Source organism: Monodelphis domestica, chromosome 4 (assembly GCF_027887165.1).
Source record: "Monodelphis domestica isolate mMonDom1 chromosome 4, mMonDom1.pri, whole genome shotgun sequence".
Taxonomy (NCBI): Eukaryota; Metazoa; Chordata; class Mammalia; order Didelphimorphia; family Didelphidae; genus Monodelphis; species Monodelphis domestica.
The window spans coordinates 307,704,967-307,711,903 of record NC_077230.1 but is presented as its reverse complement, the minus strand read 5'-3'; the positions used below and the strand labels follow the sequence as shown (position 1 = coordinate 307,711,903).

General features: G+C 39.1%; 1 long non-coding RNA gene across 1 annotated transcript; it reads left to right on the top strand.

Moving 5' to 3' along the window:
- Positions 1–831: 831 nt before the first annotated feature.
- Positions 832–3,240, top strand: LOC130453815 (uncharacterized). Its single transcript, XR_008911387.1, has 2 exons — positions 832–1,225; positions 1,537–3,240. It is a non-coding gene; the product is annotated as an uncharacterized LOC130453815 (long non-coding RNA).
- The last annotated feature ends 3,697 nt before the right edge of the window (positions 3,241–6,937 follow it).

Here is a 6,937-nt window from a genome sequence, read left to right as displayed (position 1 = left end):
CTCACTGCTCAGGACATTATCTGACAATGCCTCTAATACCAAGAATCTTGGAATGAACCACACAGGAAAGGGACATTTCTTTTGCCTTTATATATGACAGTGTAATTCAGTCCGTAACAGAGGCGTTCAGGAGAACTTTAAAAGGTGACAATTAAAAAAAAATGAACTGAAGAGGAATAAGCAACATGGAAAAGGGGTCAAAGGCAGAAAGCTTCTTGATAAAGATTTCTATTAGGCTGCTATCCCAATATCCTCTGCATTATTAGGAGGAGAGATAATTAGAGACACTGTAAGGGGTTTCCAAAAACCTGGTGAATTACTGAATTGATAAAGCTGGGAAAACCTAAAAAAATTACAACTCTTTTTTGTTGTCTCTATAACTAAGGAGTTATGGTCACATCCCCATTTGCTATCTGCACTCATGAACCCTGCTCAATTTGAACCTTCCTCCATATTCTAAGGAGAGAGTATCAGTTTTAGTAAAACTTGGCAGGTTGAGAAGCATCAGCTTCAGCTGCCTTTTAATTCCATTAGGACTTTTATTTAGCTTAATTTTTATTTATTTATTTTGCCATAGGGTTTCCTCTTGCTTCCATTTTTAAAAATTGAGATTTTATTTTTAATTTTTTCTTTTGAGAGGTGTTTTAAGCAACAGGCATTTGGGTTTTTGGTTTTTTTTTCCTTCTTCCTTCCACCTCTCCCTGTCATTGGGCAGAAAAAAGGAAAAGAAAATTGGGTGGTGCTTTGGTGTGATGTTTGTGTCCAAGTCTAGACTGCAAACCCCAGGAGAGTCTAGAGCGTGCCTGTCTATGCAAAGTTAATAGTGGGCGACATTCCAGCATGGCCGAGGCAGCTGGAACCAAAAGCTTTCCCCCTGTGAGCTGAATGATCTCTTTCAGAGTCCCTGAGTTAAGACCGCAAATTCTCTCTTCCGGAACTCGCCATGTTTGGCGGTGCCAGGGATAGTTCATTCCCGTCACTCAGGGGAACAGTCAGCCCTGTTCCATCTCCCTGCTTCTCTCCCTAGGCTATGGCCCAGCAGCACTACCCAGCGCTGTGAATGTCGCCTCTCTGGGTGGGGTTTACACCCTATGCTCCTCATTATGGCAAGGCACTAGGCTACGCGCTCCCCGGCGCGACTCAGCCCTCTAGCTGTTTCTTCAGTCGGTCGAGACCCAAAGGACTCCAGAGTCATCCTGGAGAGTTACCTTGACAACTTTATGACGTAATGCTTTCCACCGCCGGGAGATTGGGTGGGGGATGGAAAGAGGCCGCAGGTCTTAATTCTCTCTCAGGCACCCCTCGGTCCTCTGCGGCTTGTGAACTGGGCTAGGGAAGCAAAGAAAAACAAAATGAGGGAACGAAGGCTCTCTTTTAATACATTCCCTCACCAGTAATTCTTGGGCTCATTTGCATTAGCGAGGCAAAACATGAATGTGAATAGTCACTTGGGCGTTGCTCCCTGGGGTGAGTGAGGAACTGGGCACAAGCGGAGCGGGGTGTTTGGGAGGGCCCTCTTACTGCATTTTCCTTTAGATTCCCAGGAGCTGCCCAGCAATAACAAAAGACTGTGCTCTCTCAGCAAAAAGGCTCTCCAGAAACTTCTCCCTCCTTGAATTAAACCCAATTTGTATTGGAGAATCATTTTCAAGAGGATTACTTGACAAAAAAGAAAGCAGCTTCCATCACACTCTACCCACCCCCACACCCCAAAACAAAGAAAGAACGAAGAGAAAAAGCTGCAGGATTTTGAAGCAAGCTGTCAGCCAGCACCGGTGTATCTATACACTGCTTTGCAGCAATTGTGCTCTAGTCCTTGTGAAAAGTGCCTCCAGGCAACATCCTGATTAGCCAGCAAGCCAGCAGGCAAACTACATTTCCTCTCTATTGAATGCAAGTGCGGTTAGGCTTTGACAGAAGGCCGAAAGTGGGCGCAGACTCTCAGCTCCATATGTGAGAAATTTTATTTGCCTGTCTCCTTCGATGAACGAGTGGACAATCAAATCCTAACAGCCAACGAAAGAATAGATGTACAGGAAGGCCCCATGCAGCTCTGTCTCTCCAATCCTGGGACCGTTGTCAGCTACAATAAACTCGACAGACAGAGTGCAATAGGAACTGATACAAGAATGTGCTTTCCCGGAGTTTGTGTGAGGTGTAAGCCAAAGGATGTTGGGCGTTTGGGAGGAAATCAGGTTATGAAAAATTCTTTTATTTGCTTAGGATGTCAAAAACACTTGATAGGGTGCTGGTGCTACTTAGGATCAAAAGACTTCTGACTACACCAAGTCCAAATGTTTGAGGTCAAAAGAACCACTATGACCTTTGAAAGTCATGTTTTTGAAAGCAATTTTTCAGGATCAAAGTCAGGGGCACCTCTATTAAGTATTTTAGCCCAAGGAAGATTTTCTGACTGATACAAGGTACTGGCCCAGCAAATGGTTCCAAAAGGCTCTAAAACATAGGGTTGCTGCTTTTTTAATGCACACTCAGCTTTATAGGGGCCAACATCTTCATAATGCAAGGGGCAATCCTGCCCTTTGGTTGTGTCAGTGAAATGGTGACTTTCCATCTGGCAAAGAGTTGTGACTACTTGTTTGTTAGAATAATAGGAGAAACATCGGAGCAGAAGGTTTGGAGTTCTGGTCATGGCTATTCATACCAGCAGGTCTGATGGAGGCTTCTGCCTGCAGCAGAGACACAGCTGTGTTTAATTCTGCTGTTTTTAGTCTTTCTGCCCTTGGGTAGTATGGTTGACTTCTCTCTAAATGTTACATTTATGTCAAGGAAGAGAGGATGCTTTGGTTTTCTTCTGAGCAGCCCATGTACATATGAATTGTTCAAATAATCCATTTCTACACTGAAAAAGTATATTACTTAAGATGTATATCATACTTCTTGTATTAATATCAAATAGGTCTTTGACATGATGGTGGTTTATTGCTGGGAAAACTGCCCTCTGGATCTAGCCTCAAACTAGAAAATACTGCAGTGTACATAACCCCAAGAACTCAAAGAGAACAAAAAGAAACAGGAACTTAAGAGCAATAAAAGCTCTAATACTGTGCCACATTCCACCTCTCCCATCTTAGCTAACATAATCCTATCAGCAAGTAGTTAGAAACATCTTTCTGAGGCTTTCTCTATGTTTATTATATATATGACTGTGTGCAAACATATATCAGGTAAGGTCATTTCAGCAATTGTGGTGACAAAAATAAAATTATTTTTTTATGCAGCTATTTTGAGTCCTCGGGAGTTAGTTAAATCAATGACACAAGAGAAAAATACACAAAATAACTACAATGATTGGAAATGAAAACAATGCAAGTCAGTCAAACCCTGATGAACTATAATGACCAATTTTAATTCTAAAAAACAGGTGGTGAAAAAATCTCATTCCAGTAGAGATAGAGAAGTCTACACAAACACTATTAGACATGGTCTCTTTTGGCTTCACATATTTTTTTTTTATAAGGTAGGGTTCAATTGGAGAGTGAGGAGCAGAAGGATTGTATAGGAAAATGGCAATGAAATAAAATCAAGTATATCAATTTCAATATCAAATGAGATAATATTTGTAAAAAGTGTAGAGTGGCACTTATTAGGTGCTATATCAATTCTTATTCCCTTCTTTTCCCCAATAAAACAAATATATGTATATATATATATATATATATATATATATATATGACACATGGCACAAAAGAAGATTCTTCTAATAGTGTGCTATTCATAAGAAATAATGTGAGAAACACTTTCACAGTGAATCAACATGGTGATGCCTTACAGAACTGCCTACACTTTGGGCCCTTTATAGCCTCTATGACCTTATAGTGGCAGTAACCTACTTTGTTCTAATTCCACACATTCTAAAAAAGACTAACAGGACAAAAATGAATAGTTATTTCTAGCTACAGAGAAGCTAGAAGACATTTTTGTTTAATTTGTAAGTGCTATGCTAAGTCTGGATCGAAATTTAGAGACATGGCTTGAGACCTTAATTTATTAGTAATAGTAATTCAGGGGAACTGACATTGTTGGACATATAGAATAAAACATGTTGAGAAATCTAATATTTGTTGACCAGTCTATCTAATAGTCAGGGTATCCTTAGTGGTTTCAGCCATTTTTTTAAACTTGATCCTTTGCTTGAGAATAATGAAAGGCAAGGATAGCAACTCATATGAAGTTCCTGTTTCCAAATTCCCTGAAGTCAAATGAAGTAATTGCAGTACCACATCAGAAATAAGAATAAATAGCTACCCATGTATTCAAATTAAATAGCACTAAATCATGATACAGTAAGTTTGAGTTGAAGTACAGAAGGTCCTCATTATCCAAATTCATCATTAGGGCCCCTGCAGTTTCTCAGTTGGATTTTTTTTGTTGTTGTTAGATGTGTGATTTTATCAGTATGCAGAATTCTTGGTGAAGAGACTCCCTTTATGAATGTAGTTCAAAAACGGTTCTGTAATTTGCAGTATGAAAGAGTTAACTGGGACACTGAAAGGTTAAGTGACTAGTTTAGTGTCACATAACCAGTATGTGACTTTTATGTCTATTCTTTCTGTTGGTTATCTCATCAGTTTCAATGGGCATAGCATCTTCTCTAAGCAGATGACTCCAAAATCTATACAGGGTATCCTAAAAGTCTTACATTATTTTTAAACTATTAAAGTTCAAATCTACTAAAACTTTAATAATAATATTAGTAACACTATTTGGTGGGTCGCATGTAAATGATACTTCATATTTCATCTATGTTTGCACTGGCTGTATCCCAGGCCCATTTGCTTCTTAAGTTCAGAATTTCTGGCTTCCTTCCAAGATGTAGACCAAAGGCTATCTTTTTCAGGAGTCTGTTCCTGATTAACTCATCTGCTAGCAACTTGCCTTTGAAGACAGGTTCTTATCATTTTCTGTTCATGGATGGACCACTTTGACAATCCTGCTGACCCCATATTAGAATAATGTTTTTAAATTAATATAACAAAACACACAACACACAAGATTATGAAGGAAATTAAGTTGATTGAAATAGTTATAAAATATTTAAAAATTTTAAAATCAATATTGAGGATCTCTAAGTACTTGTATTGTATTTGACAAATCTTATAAATTAAGTCCTCTTCCCTGCCTCTCTCCAGTTGAGAATATTTCTCTCCATCAGGGTTCTAGGGATAATACAGAGGATAAAGCATCATTCTCTAATGCTATCATCTTAAAACCCCATCATAATGTTTCTCCCCAATGAGCTGCCAATGACTATACTCAAACGGAACCAATCATGGTTTCCATTTAACTAATTAACCTCAATTAGCTTTTACAAAGTGAATTTACTTAGAAGATTTAACAGGATGCTATATTTCCTCCATGACTTTTGTCTAGCATAAGTACTATGTGTCTTCTTTGACAACATGATGAATGGGGAAATAAGTATTATATGATAACATATGTACAACCTATATCACATTACTTGCCTTCTAGAGGAGGGGTGAGGAATGGAAAAGTGAGAACACAGATAGCAAAATGTCAGAAGACAAGCATTAAGAAATTGTATTGACATGTAATCTGGAAAAACATTGTTTTTTTAAAAAAGAAGATATAACAAAAAGTAAAAACATTCCTCCTTCCTGCCAATACCTGGTGGGGAACACATCCCCCCCTATACCTCCATGGGTTCTGTGGAGAGCATGTGCAGATTTAATGCAGTTTCTACTTCTTATTGGTCCCATAAATTCCATCCCAAATGTAGCATTATTTTTGGATGAGTCACTATCTTAGCTCTTCTTGGATTGGGTCCTGAAAGCTGCTTCTTGGCATATTAATATTGGCCTGTAGATCTTTTCCTGGGCTCCATTCCCATGTCTTCATCTCCAGTTTTACACCTAAAGCAGTAATAGAAACAACCACCACACAAATAGCAAGATAAGGAATAGAAGTCCATATTCCTGGGTTATATTTGTTGGTTTTGGATGGAGGGTCTGAGGCCTTTTCCCTTACAGTAGCAACTCTTTTCTTTCTGGAATGCTTTCAGACTGGAAGAATTCAAATTAAGAGAAGGGTTAAGTTCTAATTGCCTAATGTCTTTTCAATCCTCACCCCCACCCCTGCCCTGAGTTATAGCCACACATTCAAAGATATTCCTATTCAACTGTAATAATTAAAATTATGAGGCTAATAGTAGCTTAATAACTTTATTAAATTAAAGTAGTAGTACTAGTAAAGAGAGGGAAAGATAGGAGAGAGGTAGAGAGTTACTTAGCTTTCTAATCTCTTGGCCACCATGTTGGGCCCTTGGTTAAACTACCACAAGGGTTCCTTCAGCTCTCCACACTCCAGCCAGAAGCCCCCAAAGACCACTTGGTCTCCACTTATAAGCTCTTTCCTACACCCACTAACTCTCACAGTCACATCTCATGAATCAACCATAGTATCTTAATTTGCCTGGGCCATCCAGTGGGGCAGTGCCTGTGGAATCAGTTTCCTGTCTCACTGGTTCCTTGATTCTTTAACTTCCTTTCTCTGAGGGTTTATCTATAGCTGAATTTACTCAATAATCTTTGACCTCCAAGTCACTGAGAGATGATGTTTAAAAAAATGACATAATGGAAGAAGAAATTTGCTTCCAACATATAGTTAGAAGAGCAAAATCCACGTGGATTGTGTCAGCAGAGCTTATCCTCACATAAGGGCTAGACTCATTGCCCAGTCTCTGGCTGAATCTATACATGGGTAATATACCTTCTGGGTTCACCCTTCTAATTCTAGTATGTTATGTCCCCGGAAACCCATCTACAGTTTTCAGGGTTCTGGAGGTTAATCCCATGTGTAGCTATCCTAACACTCTCTTAAACTCCCACCAGAATGCTTCCTCTTAAAAATCAGCCAGTAGATTCCTTTGGTTCTTTAGCAAAGGCTGGAAAAACAAGTA